We start from the raw sequence: 19,908 nt of genomic DNA, 5'->3' as shown, positions 1-19,908 counted from the left end.
CCAACATAAATTGACCAAGCAAAAGAATTACCTGTCAGTGTCTAGAAAGTGACATGAGGAAACCATTAGCTGAGAATAAAGCATAATATAAAAGGAAATGCGGCAGCTCTATGGTTCTCAAGAGTCTCGCACAAAGCTCCATGTTTTGCTCCATTCGTGTAAAACAGATAAATAATAAATAGGGAGAGAGAGAGAGAGAGATTAGTGAAACAATTTTAAAAAAAAAAATCAATGTTTGGCAGTATACACTACAAAAAGGGGGTAATTTGCGGAGGTTGAAAGTTGCAATTTGTGGGGGTTTTAGCCTCCTCAAGCAATTAGCGGAGGCTAAAACCCCCGCGAATTGCAACTTTCAACCTCCGCAAATTACCCTTTTTTTTAGTGATACTCTTATTCATCGATGTATAGACTCAAAAATAATCTCATTCTTTTCCTGAAAAGGACAAACAGTCCATATATTTATGCATAAACACAATGAAGGATTATGAGTCAGAGATCAAAATCTCTATATTAGGATCCTAAATTATATTTATTAAAGTATAAATTTTATCATTGAGTCTGGGAACCTGAGGCAAATTTTCTAAATGCAAGCTCGAATCCAATAATGCACTCCAAGTAAACAAGAGTTTTAATCACTCAAACTTACCATCAAAAGAACTTTCAAACAACAAGACAGGCTAAATCACGTAGCGGGAACATATTTCAAACAATCTTATTCGTATTACTTACTTATATGCTCATTTTCAAACCAACTAAGGGCTAAGACCTTACAGGAACTTATTAGCACAAAAATAATTCTTCTTGGTTTTCTAGAAATACACTTCAAACTTACTGGACTATCAAATTCATTTCTAGTATAACACAGGCTCTAAAGTGGTTGTCCAAATATGTTCTTAAATGTCAACAAAGAGAATCAAGATAAAGATTTACATAAAGAAGTTTTTCATCAAATAATGGTCTGACTAAGCCATTTAGACCAGTTTTAAAACTCGCACGTATCAGACAATTGTGGTGACATTTCAGTCATAAAGAAGCACACCTTTTGTGTTAGATAATGGGTCCATTAGAAACATGGAGTAAATCAAGCATGTATTCATCATACAAGGGCAAAAATGAAACAGAAAAAAAATGAGATACAATATTTCTTAATAGAAAATGAGCTAGGATTACAGAGGATTAAGATATATCGACACTAGCATAGCGTAGCTCGGATTGTTAACAACAAGCCCTTAGAAGACAAACCCAAATGTCTAATACATTTTTAAACTTAGAAAATATAAATCAACCACATATTACTTTAAAGATTCAGATAACTTACTGTCCAGTAGATTCCGGTAATGATTTCTCTTAACAGAATCCATATGGCATGACTTGAAGACCTCACTTTGAAATTTTTTAACATAATCTTCCACAAAAAGAGTAGAAACTTGAAGAGTACCTTAATTTAAGAATTTAAAATAAAAATCGGCTAGTCTTTAAGAAAAATAAAGTTTCATATTGGTTTAAGGACTTGATCCATAGTCCTTAACTTCCCACGAGTCATGAATTAACTTGGAGAGAGTTCGAAACATATATGTATATAAGCAGTCAAGTATGGTAAATGTAGCACACTCACTAGTTTTCAAAGTACATAACAAGCTAATGTAAGGTGTGACACCTAGAGCCTATACATTCTTGGCACAGCCAGGTAGTCAGAATACAAATACAACTAAAAATGATTTCTAACAACACCGATATGCAGGATGGACATACAAATTATTCTCTATTACTTATGGGTTTTAAAAATCCCCTAGAAAACATAAGCATACGATTACTAATATCTGAACATGTCCTGAAGCCATGAAGTATCATACAAGAAGAAAATATGCATCTCTTAAATAGAACAAACTTCCTAGAGTCATGATTTCTATTCTATCAAATAAAACCTGAAAGCATTTCTGCCCGTAAATAGCATGAGAGTTTATTTATGAATTAAATAAGATATAGAAAATAATGATTCCATTCAACGGATGATTTAAAGGTAAATACAAGAAAATTTAGCAAAAATCAAGTCCAGGTAAGACACATAAAGTCCAGTTAAACATAACAATAATTATTACCTTATCATTGTAAGTCACATATAAAAGAAAGCACAAGAGTATCCATTCACGGATCATATGAGCTATATCTAAACCCATGAATCCATAATATTTCGAAGATACTCTAGATTAAAATGATAATGTCATATAATGCTAGTTCACAAGATAAGACCAAGAAGTTTGAGATCCCAATCAAATATCAAGTAGGACACGCTAGTTGTTTCGACAATATAATACTATATCAATTCACTTTTACTTTTATGAATATCTAAAGTAGAATGGAAAATCATCAGGAAACATAACATTAATTAAACTAGAAGACCACAATTTCCACTCACCCTTTCCATGTGATTGAGAAGTGCAACACTATTTAGTCTCAAATTAAATATTAACCTAGAACTTTAAATCTGGAAAAAAAAAAAAACTCTACAAAATAGTATGCAAACTAAAGAAGCCTAGAACTATAGATATCAAAATCCAGATCATCATAAATCACCAATAATCAAGATATACCCATTTATACTTCGATTTATAAAAGCAGCAGTAGATGAATTGCCTCCAAGAGGCTTACTTCGTTTAACTCTAGCATTCTTTAAAATCACCAGACGATTCTTCAGTTAAGAGAACCAAGGAAAAACTAAAAAGTTATTCGAGCTTACGAAAAATAAATTGATAACCAATTACCACAATCTTGCATATAAACTAGCAACGCCCTAATATGTGGGTGTGTGTGAATTAGGGCTAGAGAGAGACCTGGAAAAGTGAATTGTTACCTGTAGTGTCAGAGACATGGGCGTTTTGTTGATGACCAATTTGAAACCCTCGGTGTTGTCTAGTTTCATAATGTAATTATATCACATACAAGAATCGAGAGGTCGACTGATCACCCGATTTCGCATGACCAAGATGCAGGCGGTATTGGAGATTAGGGCTCTCAGACAAATTATGATTTTGGAAGAGAAGGAATGGGGGTTTCCACGAGTAGGAGATTGTAATTAAACAAAAAAAAAAGTACTAAAAGAAAGTTAGCCAAATGATAAAAGAATTTGTTAGAATAGCAAAAATAAATATATCTGGCGCTCTTTTATCTAGTTTTAACGACCGATATAACTACTTTCAAAGACTGGAATTTATCCTTTCGTTGTTTCTAATTTAGAAATTGATTTCAACGACCGGAAAAATATCTTGTCGTTATATATACACTTATAACGACTGGATTTATGACCCGTTGTTAGGAAGTGGTCGTTAAAAGTGAGATTTCTTGTAGTGGAGAATAAAAGAAATCTCAAAAGAAGTCAAAGCCCTCCATATTCCATCAGACGGACAAACGATATTGCAGACGGATGCCAGGACCGAATATTGGAGTGCGGTACTTTTTGAAGAAAAAGATGGCCAACGAAAAATATGCGGCTATGCCAGTGGAAAGTTCAAAGATGCTGAACAATATTATCATTCCATATTCAAAGAAACTCTTGCCGTAAAGAATGCCATTAAAAAGTTTAATTTCTTTTTAATTCACATAGAGTTTCTTATCGAGATGGATTTGAAAGCTTTCCCGAAGATGATCCAGATAAATCCAAAGATTATCCCAAATCCGCAGATTCTCAGATGGGACAATGGTTCTCCCCTTACAAATTCAATGTAAAGAACCCCAAAGGGAAGGATAATATTCTAGCGGATTTCCTATCCGGGCCAGAGGAATTTTTAAAGAGATTTCAAGCCATGCTGCAGAAAAGGCTAACTAGCAAAATTTTAATGCTTGCAAGCTCACCAGGAGCTAGTTCATCCAGAATAGCAGATCATCCGCCAGAATTCTTCAGCAAGTTTGTGGACCCGTTTGATCCATCCATCCTTACAGAAAGAATGACTTTCTATGAGCTTCTAGTTTTCAGAAAATATGGAGGAACCATCCTTAAGCCATTCGGAGTCAATCCAGAATACCCATTCTGTCACATATTCATAGAAATGCACAATGATTTACCACAGGAGCTATTATGGTTTTTCTGGTACTTATGTCACCAGTATTATATTTTCATGGAATTCAACTGCGACATGTTCTGACATTTTGACAGGATTGAACCTGCTCTCAAAAAGTTTATGCAATGGTTCAAACCACGAAGATATTGTGTTTAATGTTTCCAAGACTCCTACGCAGTGAAAGTGTTCATGTTACATCGACTGATAAAGATTATTGATGGGAAGCTCTATGCTCAGCCAGATATTTCACTATGGTGGGAATTCCCCGTCTCTATCTTGTCCTTAGAAAATGAATACAGCGAAGCACAGAGAATTATCTTCTAGCAAAATAAGTGCATCCCAAAGGAGATATGGCCGAAAGAATGGGCTCGTTGGAATTATACTAATGACCATCCCCATTGAGAAAGAGTTCGAGAAGCAGCAAAGGAGTACCAAGTGCCTTATGAAATAATCAGAAATGAAGTCACTCAAGCTATCACAAGATAAGGTTGAATTTTCCATCTCAAGATTCAACAAAAATTGATCCAGAGATGCCAGGACCATCGAGTAGAAAATGCTACTACACAAGGTCGCGAAAAAGAAGTCTGGAAAACAAAGAAAATTTCAAGAAAAAACATGGACCAGAATAGTGGATAGAGGAAGGATACACAACTCCGCCGTCGACGCCATCAAGCACCGCTCCGTCGGATAAGGCTTACTGACGTGCTTACAAGAAAGACAAAAGCGGACCCCACGGTCACATGGTTGTCATGCTTCGGATAATTTTCCCCTCATTTTATTAGGCTTGTTTTATTAGGCTTGTTTTATTAGGCCTATCTTATTAGGCTTGTTTTATTAGGCTTGTTTTATTCGGCTGTCTTATTAGGCTCGTTTTATTAGGCTTGTTTTATTAGGCCCTTCACATGTCTAGCGGGGCCCGTGTACCATGTAAGATATGTCTTGTAGTAGCCTCCGGCTCCTATAAATAGGAGGCTATGTAATAGTTAGAAGGTATCAAACAATCTCCCTGTAAATTTTTCGATATCAATAACATGTTTGCTTTCTAAATTTCTCTTGTTCTTCTCTTTGAAAGGCATGGAAAGGCTGATCCTAAGTTAATATAAGATAAGGAAATATTGAGCAAGTTAAGCTTGCTACAAGTACAATGGTTTTCCGAAGCTTTGACAGTATGTCTGTAGTGTGAAAGTTTTTCCGAGTTGAGCTACTTGGCTAGGAAGCCAGCCCATTTTGTAGGAAAAACTTTCATATCTATGATCTTTCAAACTATCCGACTAACTTGACAAGCCATCCTTCGGGTTGTTGAAGCCAGGGTTTGTGGCAAGCCGTCCTTTGGGATGTTGAAGCCTAGTCCTACTATGTAAGAAAACTATTGTGCTTACAGTCTGGCCTTCTTGCTTGCTATTTCCCCGCCCTCTACACACTCATGGTATCCAAGCCAGTCCATCTCTTTCGGAGAGAGGAGCAGTTTAGTAAAAATATGGCTGAGTCGTTACCATCCGCGTCCAACCCTTGTAAGTCCTTCGCAAAAATTAATGTCTCACACTCTATATAAAACCCTTTCTTGCAAATATGACAACCTTTAGGAAGTTGATATCCTACCTGATGAAAATAAAGTGTCTCCTACTGACCTACCCCTCATAAACCCATATTCTGCTTTTGCTAAAAAGACATGTTCCCCGTGGTCACAAATCTGTACCCTGGTCCAACCAAATCCCAAAGGAGCTAAAGAATATGTTGGTGCCTCAAAACTTGACCAGCACCCTATTCTAGCAACTCAAGAGGAACAATTCATCACTCTGCAGACTATAGATGATTTTCCTAGACTGTGGAAAAATCATAGTTTCACCCATATCCATTTTGGTGTTGTTATAATTGCATTAACATATCATGGAAGAAAAGACCAACCAGTTGTGGCTCGCCTTTCCCTTCTTGATCCCAGATATAATGAGCACCAACATGTGAATTTGGGTACCACTGAAGTCACTCTAAATGCTGGGACAGGTTTTGTCACTATATTCCCAAATTTTAACATGTCCCTGTATGATCCATTTCTAACGGAGGCTTTAAAACTCCAAGTCCAAATTCAAGGTACTCCACAAGCTAAAGATTCTATTCAAGCTACTTTACATTACCAAATAGCTTGGCGAGTTCAGAATCATGCTATGGATCTCTCCCTTCCATGTGGAGAAAATTCTTTTCTCTTAAAAGTAGATGCCGCCAACGGAACTTCCATGTGCACCCAAATCCCAAAACATCTCTCTAGGGAAGAACTTATCAAAGTCCTTCCAAATACATGGGTCACGAATTATGAAAAGGTGAGAGAACCTGTTGAACCTCTCCAATCCTCTTAACCCACTTTTTCCAAAAAAACCCGATAAAACAGTTGCCATAAGCTTTGACCACTCTCACCTTAAAAAACCCAACAAAACAACCTTTTCTTTCCAGATGTACCAACCCACTTATAACCAAGCACACCAAGATGACCCTGAAACATTCTCTTACCATCTCCCAAGTATCACAAGTGAACATGACTGGATAAAGCAGTTCGATAATGAAGGTCTTAATGTATGGTGGTTCAAATGTCCTTTCACGGGACACAGCCCATGGAATACCCAATTTGACTGTCAAGAATGTCTTGACGATGAAATTGAATGGGATGAACATCATATAAGAAGAGCCAAATCAAAGAAAAAAGGGAGAAACTCTGAAAGAGAGTTCCGAACAAGGTATGAAGAAGGAGATCCATCTATCGGTTCACTGACCCGTCTAGGAAAATATGAATTCCTTGTCTCATACAAACCTCCAAACTGGCCACCTAACCCTAACAAAAATTTATATCACAAACCTTCAAATCCAAATATCCCAAAGCCAGAAATACTCATGATGAACCCATCAAGCTCCAGTCACACCCCCGAATTTCCTTCACAACAACCTTTTGAAAAAGATGGTACCGTGCCCCAAACATTCCAAGGCAAAATGTTGTGCTGCCCACTGGAGAAAAGCCACCAACAAGTGAAGTAGAAGCAACAATCAATTGGCAATTCGAAAATGCCATATGCCAAAACAAAGTGTTAACTAATATTAGCACTTCCATCAGAAATGTTGCACACACACAAAACAAGATAATGAGCAGGGTGGAGACAATTGAGGAAAAAAGTGGAACAAGCATCTTCTCAGCATGCTGGACTAATCAAAACCCTGGAATTGCGAATGACAGACATGCAGTATGAGATTTGTCCACCAGGAACTTCCCTTTTCCACTTCTTTAACCAACAAAAAAAAGGGAATGGCTGACATTAAAAAACAAATACAACAATTGAGATATGGTCACCTTAAACTGCAAAAAACACAAAGCTGCCCATCAAAACCCACCTTTTTCCCCATGTCCTCACAAGCATACTCACCACCAAAGCTTGAGCATTCTTTCCCTATGTTCCCATCCAAAAAACGAGACCCTGTGTCTTTTACCCAAAAACAAAACGATGAACTTGAGTTTGACATTGCAAAAATCGTCTAGGAAAGGAAAGACTCTATGGCGGCCCAAAGGCAGTCCAAACAAAAGAAAGAACTCAGGAAAGGTTTAAAAGAACCCGAGCTGGAAAACCTGATGATCTCAGCCCAAAAGATTCCTAACCTCTACGGGGCCCAACCCACAAATGATATAGAGGAGGATGATACCCTAGGATCCAGTGACCACGATTCATATGATACTGATCCTACGGAAGAAAGCGTTGAGACAAGCGAAGATTCCTCAGTTGACACTTCAGAAGAAGATAACACACCAATATTCATGAATCAACCCAGAGAACCAGAAATCTCTGACGTAGATGATGATTGGGATGGGATTACAGATGAGCCAATTCCAGAAAGAAGGCCAGAACCAACAACCGCAAAATTCGTTGGGACTGGATTCCATACTTTCAGTCTTGATGATATCAAAGTATCAAAATGGCCCCAAAGGATCTAAGATTTCTTCACATGGATGGTGACAAAGAATCTTGTCGAACGGGAAAAGTACATGATCCTGTCAGAATTCACTTCGCGATTCTCAGGAATTCTCAGAGACTGGTGGAATTCACTTGGTACACAAGACAAAAATATGTTTCTCGCATCCCAAGACTTTGCCTTCAACATCATAATACTCCAGGATGTATTTTGTGCAGATACATGCCAAAGGCAAGAAAAACTAAGGAGACAGTTCATCGAAACGAAATGCATAGCATTTGACAGAGATGTCATTGATATCCATTTTCAGATGATGGCTAAAATGTTCTTTGAGTTAGGCGGAGAAGCTAGTCTCAAGAAAGCCTTTGTTTCATCACTTCCAAAGATGTTAGCAAGTTGGACCATGACGATCATTGAGGAGAAGTTCCAATCAATAACGATCGCACAGGTCGGCTACATAAGGTAAGCAATATTTCTAGCGTTGGATGGTATCTGCACAAAGAGATCTATATTGAAGCAGATCATACGAAATAATCCAGCTCTTGATAAAGCTTGCGAAAAGTCTGACTTAATTACTGAGTCAAGCTGTTCGTGCCATGTCCCCAGACGAAAACGAAGATTCAAGCGATTCAAATGGCCAAGACCTTCAGAAGAAGTATCCCAGCTCAGGAGGCGCACAAAATATTTCCGGAGAAGGAGCCCAGGCAAGTCCCGAAAAAATGATAGATGTTTCATCTGCAACAAGATTGGGCGTTATGCAAAAAATTATCCCCAATCCAGAAGTCAATCAAGCTCCTTACTGATATAGAGGACTACACTGGTATCCATCTAGGTGAAGATGATGATCTTGAATCTATTCTCTCATTAGAGGACGAACCCACAGAGAAAACCCTCTTTTCCATGGATGTGTACGAAGAATATAGAGATGACTATTATCAGATTTAAGAACAAGAGGGACAGGCTCAAGAAGATATCAACAGCATCATGGTAATCCCAAAGGTACAACTTAAAGTCTATCCATCCAAATGGCATAAACCAATCTAGGTTATTACTTTCATGGACACTGAAGCGGCATGTTCACTGATGAACCCAGTCGTCCTTCCTGAGGATCAATGGATTCCACATTTCAAAGATTTCAACATTACTGGGACTAGAGTCCTAACCACCACAGTCATCAAAAAGCATCCAATCATAATTGAATTCTTCCTAGGGTTGAAGTTTCGAACTAAGCTGATTGGATTAGATTTCCCAGGGAATGATCTCATTGTCGGATTTGACATCTTCAGGCAACTTAAAGATCAGCTCCAGATCAAAGCCCATGGAATAACGTTCAAGAAACAATTCAAGCCATATACAGATGTTTTACGATTATTCCAAATAACTGATGCTGAACAAATCAAGGAGATAGAAAAGCAGTTGGTAGAGCATTCATGTGCAAATTCTCACAAGTTTATGGGAAAATGCAAAAAGCCTTTATGGCTTAATGAAACGTTTTTCATTAAACTCCCCTTCAAGAAGAATGAAAGCATTAATCCAATGAAGGCAAGTCACTCCGGCATGAATCCAAATCATCTTCAGCTTGCCAAAAGGGAATGCGAAGAGCTCTTGGAGTGTGGACTTATCGAGCCCTCTAATTCGAAATGGGCGTACGAGGCATTCTATGTCAATAAACGGGCGTAACAAACAAGAGGTAAACACAAATTAGTCATAAACTATCAACCTCTTAACTATTTCCTCCAAGATGATAAATTCCCTATCCCAAATAAACTCACCCTTTTTTCACACTTAGCCAAAGCTAAATACTTTTCCAAGTTTGACCTTAAATCGGGGTTTTTTTCAATTAGGAATACACCTAGAAGATTAACCAAAAACATGGTTTTGTATACCCGATCATCACTTCCAATGGAAGGTCATGCCCTTTGGGTTGAAAACGGCACCCTCATTGTTCCAAAAAGCCATGATAAAATTATTTCAACCCATCCTTCATACATCACTAGTCTATATTGATAACATCTTACTCTTTAGTAATACTATGGAAGAACACCTCACTTTGCTCCAACAATTCCATGGCCTGGTGGGGAAAAGTGGAATCATGCTCTCACAGAAAAAGATGATTCTTGCTAGAAAGGAAATTGATTTTCTGGGGATGCATTTTGTTCATGGAGCATATAGCCCAGGCCCACATATTTGTCAAGAGCTGCTCAAATTCCCAGACACCAATTTTATAACGAAGCAGCTCCAACAGATTTTAGGTGTGATTAATTATGTTAGAGATTTTATCCCTAATGTCTCTACATACATTGCTCCTCTTACAAAAATGCTCAAGAAGAATGCCCAAGGTTGGGGAAAGGAACTGGATGAAGCAGTTTGGAGAATAAAAGAAATCTCAAAAGAAGTCAAAGCCCTCCATATTCCGTCAGACGGAAAAATGATATTCCAGACGGATGCCAACAACGAATATTGGAGTGTCGTACTTTTTGAAGAAAAAGATGGCCAACTGAAAATATGCGGCTATGCCAGTGGAAAGTTCAAAGATCCTGAACAACATTATCATTTCACATTCAAAGAAATTCATGCCGTAAAGAATGGGATTAAAAAGCTTAATTTCTTGTTAATTCACACAGAGTTTCTTATCGAGGTAGATATGAAAGCATTCCCGAAGATGATCCAGATAAATCCAAAGATTATCCCAAATCCGCAGATTCTCAGATGGGCACAATGGTTCTCCCCTTACAAATTCCAAGTAAAGCACCTCAAAGGGGAGGATAATATTCTAGCGGATTTCCTAGCCAGGCTATAGGAATTTTCAAAGAGATTTCAAGCCAAGCTACAGAAAAGGCTAACTAGCCAAATTTTCATGCTTACAAGCTCACTAGGAGCTAGTTCTTCCAGAATAGCAGATCATCCGCCGGAATTCTTCAGCAAGTTTGTGGACCCGTTTGATCCATCCATCCTTACAGAAAGAAGGACTTTCGATGAGCTTCTAGTTTTCAGAAAATATGGAGGAACCATCCTTAAGCCATTCGGAGTCAATCCGGAATACCCATTCTGTCACATATTCATAGTAATGCACAACGATTTTCCAAAGGGGCTACTATGGTTTTTTCTGATACTTATGTCACCAGTATTATATTTTCATGGAATTCAAGTGCGACATGTTCCAACATTTTGACAGGATTGAACCTTCTGTCAAAATGTTTATGCAATGGTTCAAACCACGAAGATATTGGGTTCAATGTTTCCGAGACTCCAACATAGTGAAAGTTTTCATGTTACATCGACCGATAATGATTATTGATGGAAAGGTCTATGCTCTGCCAGATATTTCACTATGGTGGGAATTCCCCGTCTCTATCTTATCCTTAGAAGATGAATACAGCGAAGCACAGAGAATTATCTTCCAGCAAAATAAGTACATCCCAAAGGAGATATGGCCGAAAGAATAGGCTCGTTGGAATTACACTGATGACCATCCCCATTGGGAAAGAGTTCAAGAAGCAGCAAAGGAGTACCGAGTTCCATATGAAATAATAAAAAATGAAGTCACTCAGGCTGTCACAAAGATAAGGTTGAATTTTCCATCTCAAGATTTAACAAAAATTGATCCAGAGATGCCAGGACCATCCAGCAGAAAATGCTTCTACACAAGGTCTCGAAAAAGAAGTCTGGAAAACAAAGAAAATTTCAAGAAAAAACACGGACCAGAATGGTGGATAGAGGATGGATACACAACTCCGCCGTCGACGCCATCAAGCACCGCTCCGTCGGATAAGGCTTACTGACGTGCTTACAAGAAAGACAAAAGCGGACCCACGGTCAAATGCTTGCACATGGTTGTCATGCATCGGACGATTTTCCCCTCATTTTATTAGGCTTGTTTTATTAGGCCTATCTTATTAGGCTTGTTTTATTAGGCTTGTTTTATTCGGCTATCTTATTAGGCTCGTTTTATTAGGCTATTTTATTAGGCTTGTTTTATTAGGCCCTTCACATGTCTAGCGGGGCCCGTGTGCCATGTAAGATATGTCTTGTAGTAGCCTCCAGCTCCTATAAATAGGAGGCTATGTAATAGTTAGAAAGTATCAAACAATCTCCCTGTAAATTTTCCAATATCAAAAAAATGTTTACTTTCTAAATTTCTCTTGTTCTTCTCTTTAAAAGGCCAGGAAAGGCTGATCCTAAGTTAGTATAGGGTTAGGAAATATTGAGCAAGTTAAGCTTGGTACAAGTACAATAGTTTTCCGAAGCTTTGACAGTATGCCTGTAGTAGGGTGAAAGTTTTCTGAGTTGAGTAGTTTGGCTAGGAAGCCAGCCCATTTTGTAGGAAAAACTTTCATATCTATGATCTTTCAAACTGTCCAACTAATTTGACAAGCCATCCTTCGGGTTGTTGAAGTCAGGTTTGTGGCAAGCCGTCCTTTGGGATATTGAAGCCCAGTCCTACAATGTAAGAAAACTATTGTGCTAGCAGTCTGGCCGTCTTGCTTGCTATTTCCTCGCCCTCTACCCACTCATTGTATAAGAGCCAGTCCATCTCTTTCAGAGAGAGGAGTAGTTTAGTAAAAATATGTCTGAGTCATTACCATCTGTGTCCAACCCTTGTAAGTGCTTAGCAAAAATTAATATGTCCCCCACTCTATATAAAACCCTTTCTTGCAAATATGACTACCTTTATGAAGTTGATATCCTACCTGATGAAAAAGAAGTGTCTCCTACCGACCTACCCCTCATAAACCCATATTCTGCTTTTGCTAAAACGACATTTTCCCCAGGGTCACAAATCCATTCCCTAGTCCAACCAAAGCCCAAAGGAGGTAAAGAATATGTTGGTGCCTCAAAACTTGACCAGCACCCTATTCTAGCAACTCAAGAGGAACAATTCATCACTCTGCAGATTCCAGATGATTTTCATAGACAGTGGAAAAATCATGGTCTCACCCATATCCATTTTGGTGCTGTTAGAATTGCAATAACATATCATGGAAGAAAAGGCCAACCAGTTGTGGCTCGCCTTGCCCTTCTTGATACCAGATATAATGAGTACCAACATGCGAATTTGGGTACCACAGAAGTCACTCTAAATGCTGGGACAATTTTTGTCACTATATTCCAAAATTTTAGTATGTCCCTGTATGATCCTTATCTAACAGAGGTTTTAAAACTCCAAGTCCAAATTCAAGGTGCTCTACAAGCTAAAGATTCTATTCAAGTTACTTTACATTACCAAATAGCTTGGCGAGTTTAGAATCATGAGATGGATCTCTCCCTTCCAGGCGGAGAAAATGCTTTGCTCTTAAAAGTGAATGCCCCTAACGGAACTACCATGTGCACCCAAATCCCAAAACAGCTCTCTAGGGAAGAACTTATCAAAGTCCTTCAGAATACATAGGTCATGAATTATGAAAAGGTGAGAGAACCTGTTGAACCTCTCCAATCCTCTTAACCCACTTTTTCCAAAAAACCCGATAAACAGTTGCCATAAGCTTTAACCACTCTCACCTTAAAAAACCCAACAAAACAACCTTTTCTTTCCAGATGTACCAACCCACTTATAACCAAGCACACCAAGATGACCCTGAAACATTCTCTTACCATCTCCCAAGTATCATGAGTGAACATGACTGGATAAAGCAGTTCGATAACGAAGGTCTTAATGTATGGTGGTTCAAATGTCCTTTCACAGGACACTGCCCATGGGATACCCAATGTGACTGTCAAGAATGTCTTGAAGATGAAATTAAATTGGATGAACATCATACAAGAAGAGAAAAATCAAAGAAAAAAAAGAGAAACTCTGAAAGAGAGTTCCGAACAAGGTATGAAGAAGGAGATTCATCTATTGGTTCACTGAGCCGTCCAGGAAAATATGAATTCCTTGTTTTGTACAAACCTCAAAACTGGCCACCTCTCCCTAACTAAAATTTATATCACAAACCTTCAAATCCAAATATCCCAAAGCCAGAAATACTCATGATGAACCCATCAAGCTCTAGTCACACCCCTGAATTTCCTTCACAACAACTTTTTTAAAAAGATGGTGCAAGCCATGCCCCGAAAATTCCAAGGCAAAATGTTGTGCTGCCCACTGGAGAAAAGCCACCAACAAGTGAAGTAGAAGCAACAATCAATTGGCAATTCGAAAATGCCATTTGCCAATACAAAGTGTTAATTAATATTAGCACTTTCATCAGAAATGTTGCTCACACACAAAACAAGATGATGAGCTGGGTGGAGACAATTGAGAAAAAGGTGGAACAAGCATCTTCTCAGCATGCTGGACTGGTCAAAGCCCTGGAATTGCGAATGACAAACATGCAGTGTGAGATTTGTCCACCAGGCACTTCCCTTTTCCACTTCTTTAACCAACAACAAAAGGAAATGGCTGACATTAAAGAACAAACACAACAATTGAGATATGGTCACCTTGAACCGCAAAAAACACAAAGCTGCCCATCAAAACACATCTTTTTCCCCATGTCCTCACAAACATACTCACCACCAAAGCTTGAACATTCTTTCACTATGTTCCCATCCACAAAACGAGACCCTATGTCTTTTACCCAAAAACAAAACGATGAACCTGAGTTTGACATTGCAAAAATGGTCTGGGAAAGAAAAGACTCTATGGCGGCCCAAAAGCAATCCAAACGAAGGAAAGAACTCGGGGAAGGTTCAAAAGAACCCGAGCTGGAAAACTTGATGATCTCGGCCCAAAAGATTCCTAACCTCTACGTGGCCCAACCCATAAATGATATAGCGGAGGATGATACCTTAGGATCCAGTGACCAAGATTCATATGATACTGATCCTACGGAAGAAAGCGTTGAGACAAGCGAAGATTCCTCAGTTGACTCTTCAGAAGAAGATAACCCACCAATATTCACGAATCAACCCAGAGAACCAGAAATCTCTGAAATAGATGATGATCGTGACAGGATGACAGATGAACCAATTCCAGAAAGAAGGCCAGGACCAACAACCGCAAAATTCGTTGGGAATGGATTCCATACCTTCAGTCTGGATGATATCAAAGTATCAAAATGGCCCCAAAGGATCCAAGATTTATTCACTCTGATGGTGACAAAGAATCTTGTCGAACGGGAAAAGTACATGATCTTGTCAGAATTCACTTCGCGGTTCTCCGTAATTCTCAGAGACTGGTGCAATTCACTTGGGACACAAGACAAAAATATGTTTCTCACATCCCAAGACTTTGCCTTCAACATCAGAATACTCCAGGAAGTATTTTGTGGAGGTACATGCTAAAGGCAAGAAAAACTAAGGAGACAGTTCTTCGAAATGAAATGCGTAGCATTTGACAGAGATGTCATTTATATCCATTTTCAGAAGATGGCTAAAATGTTCTTTAAGTTAGGCGGAGAAGCTAGTCTCAAGCAAGCCTTTGTTTCATCACTTCCAAAGATGTTAGCAAGCCGAACCATGACGATCATTGAGGAGAAGTTCCAATTAATAACGATCCCACAGGTCGGCTATATCATGCAAGCAATATTTCTAACGTTGGATGATATCTGCACAAAGAGATCTGTTTTGAAGCAGATCATACGAAATAATCCAGCCCTTGATAAAGCTTGCGAAAAGTCTGGCCTAATTACTTGGTCAAGCTGTTCATGCCATGTCCCTAGACGAAAACGAAGATTCAAGCGATTCAAATGGCCAAGGCCTTCAGGAGAAGGATCCCAGTTTCAGGAGAAGGAGCCCAGGCAAATCTCGAAAAAATGATAGATGCTTCATCTTCAACAAGATTGGGCATTATGCAAAAATTGTCCCCAATCCAGAAGGTCAATCAAGCTCCTTACTGAAATAGAGGACTACACTGGTATCCATCTAGGTGAAGATGATGATCTTGAATCTATTCTCTCATTAGAGGATGAACCCACAGAGAAAACCCTCTTTTCCATCGAAGTGTACGAAGAATATAGAGATGAATATTATCATATTTCAGAACCAGAGGGACGGGCTCAAGAAGATATCAACAGCATCATGGTAATCCCACAGGTCCAGCTTAAAGTCTATCCATCCAAATAGGATAAACCAATCCAGGTAATTACTTTCATGGACATTGGAGCGGCATGTTCACTGATGAACCCGGCCGTCCTTCCTGAGGATCAATGGATTCCACATTTCAAAGATTTCAACACTGCTGGGACTAGAGTCCTAACCACTACAGTCATCACAAAGTATCCAATCACAATTGAATTCTTCCCAGGGTTGAAGTTTCGAACTAAGCTGATTGGATCAGATGTCCCAGGGAAAGATCTCATTATCGGATTTGACATCTTCAGGAAACCTAAAGATCAGCTCCAGATCAAAGCCCATGGAATAACGTTCAAGAAACAATTCAAGCTATACACAGATGTTTTACGATTATTCCAAATAACTGATGCTGAACAAATCAAGGAGATAGAAAAGCAGTTGGTGGAGCATTCATGTGCGGATTCTCACAAGGAGTTTATGGGAAAATGCAAAAAGCCTTTATGGCTCAATGAAGAGATTTTCATTAAACTCCCCTTCAATAATAATGAAAGCATTAATTCAACGAAGGTAAGTCACTCTGGCATGAATCCAGATCATCTTCAGCTTGCCAAAAGGGAATGCGAACAGATCTTGGAGTTTGGACTTATCGAGCCCTCTAATTAGCAATGGGCGTGCGAGGCGTTCTATGTCAATAAACGGGCGGAACAAACAAGAGGTAAACTCATTAGTCATAAACTATCAACCTCTTAACTATTTCCTCCAAGATGATAAACTCCCTATCCCAAATAAACTCACCCTTTTTTCACACTTAGCTAAAGCTAAAAACTTTTCCAAGTTTGACCTTAAATCGGGGTTTTGGCAATTGGGAATACACCCAGAAGATCGACCTAAAACAGGGTTTTGTATACTCGATCATCACTGCCAATGGAAGGTCATGCCCTTTGGGTTGAAAACGGCACCCTCATTGTTCCAAAAAGCCATGATAAAATTATTTCAAACCGTCATCCATACATCACTAGTCTACATTGATGACATCTTACTCTTAAGTGTTACTATGGAAGAACACCTCACTTTGCTCCAACAATTCCATGACCCTTGCGGGGAAAAATGGAATCATGCTCTCATAGAAAAAGATGATTCTTGCTAGAAAGGAAATTGATTTTCTGGGGATGCATTTTGTTCATGGATCATACAGCACAGGGCCACATATTTGTCAAGAGCTGCTCAAATTCCCAGACACCAATTTTACAACGAAGCAGCTCCAACAGTTTTTAGGTGTGATTAACTATGTTAGAGATTTTATCCCTAATGTCTCTATATACATTGCTCCACTTATAAAAATGCTCAAGAAGAATGCACAAGGTTGGGGAAAGGAACAAGATAAGCAGTTCGGAGAATAAAAGAAATCTCAAAAGAAGTCAAAGCCCTCCATATTCCGTCAGACGGAAAAAAGATATTGCAGACGGATGCCAGTAACGAATATTAGAGTGCGGTACTTTTTGAACAAAAAGACGGCCAACGAAAAATATGCGGCTATGCCAGTGGAAAGTTCAAAGTTGCTGAACAACATTATCATTCCACATTCAAAGAAATTCTTGCCTTAAAGAATGGGATTAAAAAGTTTAATTTCTTTTTAATTCACAAAGAGTTACTTATCGAGATGGATATGAAAGCTTTCCGAAGATGATCCAGATAAATCCAAAGATTATCCCAAATTCGCAGATTCTCAGATGGGCACAGTGGTTCTCCCCTTACAAATTCCAAGTAAAGCACCTCAAAGGGTAGGATAATATTCTAGCGGATTTCCTATCCAGGCCAGAGGAATTTTCAAAGAGATTTCAAGCCAAGCTACAGAAAAGGCTAATTAGCCAAATTTTCATGCTTGCAAGCTCACTAGTAGCTAGCTCATCCAGAATAGCAGATCATGCACTGGAATTCTTCAGCAAGTTTGTGGACCCGTTTGATCCATCCATCCTTACAGAAAGAAGGACTTTCTATGAGCTTCTAGTTTTCAGAAAATATGAAGGAACCATCCTTAAGACATTCGGAGTCAATCCAGAATACCATTCTGTCACATATTCATAGCAATGCACAACGATTTTCCACTGGAGCTATTATGGTTTTTCTGGTACGTATGTCAACAGTATTATATTTTCATGGAATTCAAGTGTGACATGTTCCGACATTTTGACCGGATTGAACCTGCTCTCAAAAATTTTATGCAATGATTCAAACCACGAAGATATTGGGTTCAATGTTTTCGAGACTCCTACGCAGTGAAAGTGTTCATGTTACGTCGACCGATAAATATTATTGATGGGAAGGTCTATGCTCAGCCAGATATTTCACTATGGTGGGAAATCCCCGTCTCTATCTTGTCCTTAGAAGATGAATATAGCGAAGCACAGAGAATTATCTTCCAGCAAAATAAGTGCATCCCAAAAGAGATATGGCCAAAAGAATGGGCTCGTTGAAATTACGCTGATGACCATCCCCATTGGGAAAGAGATCGAGAAGCAGCAGAGGAGTACCAAGTGTCATATGGAATAATCAGAAATGAAGTCACTCAAGCTATCACAAAGATAAGGTTGAATTTTCCATCTCAAGATTCAACATAAATTGATCCAGAGATGCCAGGACCATCCAGCAGAAAATGCTACTACACAAGGTCGCGAAAAAGAAGTCTGGAAAACAGAGAAAATTTCAAGAAAACCCATGGACCAGAATGATGGATAAAGGAAGGATACACAACTCCGTCGTCGACGCCATCAAGCACCGCTCCGTCAGATAAGGCTTACTGACATTCTTAGAAGAAAGACAGAAGCGGACCGCACGGTCACATGCTTGCATATGGTTGTCATGCTTTGAAAAATGTTCCCTTAGTTTTATTAGGCTTGTTTTATTAGGCCTATCTTATTAGGCTTGTTTTCGTAGGCTTGTTTTATTAGGCTGTCTTATTAGGCTCGTTTTATTAGGCTATTTTATTAGGCTCGTTTTATTAGGCTTGTTTTATTAGGCCCTTCACATGTCTAGCGGGGCCCGAATTTCCATGTAAGATATGTCTTGTAGTAGCCTCCAGCTCCTATAAATAGAAGGTTATGTAATAGTTAGTAGGTATCAAACAATCTCCCTGTAAATATTTCGATATCAATAAAATGTTTGCTTTCTAAATTTCTCTTGTTCTTCTCTTTGAAAGGCATGGAAAGGCTGATCCTAAGTTATTATAGGGTTAGGAAATATTGAGCAAGTTAAGCTTGCTACAAGTACAATAGTTTTTCGAAGTTTTGATAGTATGTCTGTAGTAGTGTGAAACTTTTTTCGAGTTGAGTAGCTTGGCTAGGAAGCCAGCCCATTTTGTAGGAAAAAATTTCATATCTATGATCTTTCAAACTGTCCGACTAACTTGACAAGCCATCCTTCGGGTTGTTAAAGTCAGGTTTGTGGCAAGCCGTCCTTTGGGATGTTGAAGCCCAGACCTACTATGTAAGAAAACTATTGTGCTTGCAGTCTGGCCGTCTTTCTTGCTGTTTCCCCGCCCTCTACACATTTATGTAGCACCAAAATGGATATGGGTGAAACCATGATTTTTCCACTGTCTAGGAAAATCATGTGGAATCTGCAGAGTGATGAATTATTCCTCTTGAGTTGCTAGAATAGGGTGCTGGTCAAGTTTTGAGGCACGAACATATTCTTTAGCTCCTTTGGGCTTTGGTTGGACTAAGGAACGGATTTTTGACCACGGGGAACATGTCTTTTTAGCAAAAGCAGAATATGGGTTTATGAGGGGTAGGTCGGTAGGAGACACTTTGTTTTCATCAGGTAGGATATCAACTTCATAAAGGTAGTCATATATGCAAGAGTTGGTTTTATACAGAGTGAGAGACATATTAACTTTTGCTAAGGACTTACAAGG

At 38.9% G+C, this 19,908-nt stretch overlaps 1 long non-coding RNA gene across 1 annotated transcript; it reads right to left on the bottom strand.

Moving 5' to 3' along the window:
• Nucleotides 1-222: 222 nt before the first annotated feature.
• Nucleotides 223-3,333, bottom strand: LOC132622406 (uncharacterized). The gene is made up of 2 exons (XR_009575886.1): nucleotides 2,852-3,333; nucleotides 223-1,438 (listed from the first exon to the last, which is right to left on the bottom strand). It is a non-coding gene; the product is annotated as an uncharacterized LOC132622406 (long non-coding RNA).
• Between the last annotated feature and the right edge of the window lie 16,575 nt (nucleotides 3,334-19,908).

The sequence above is a fragment of the Lycium barbarum genome, chromosome 12 (assembly GCF_019175385.1).
Source record: "Lycium barbarum isolate Lr01 chromosome 12, ASM1917538v2, whole genome shotgun sequence".
Lineage (NCBI taxonomy): Eukaryota > Viridiplantae > Streptophyta > Magnoliopsida > Solanales > Solanaceae > Lycium > Lycium barbarum.
Note: the sequence above shows the minus strand (reverse complement) of the source record. Positions and strands in the feature narration are given on the sequence as shown.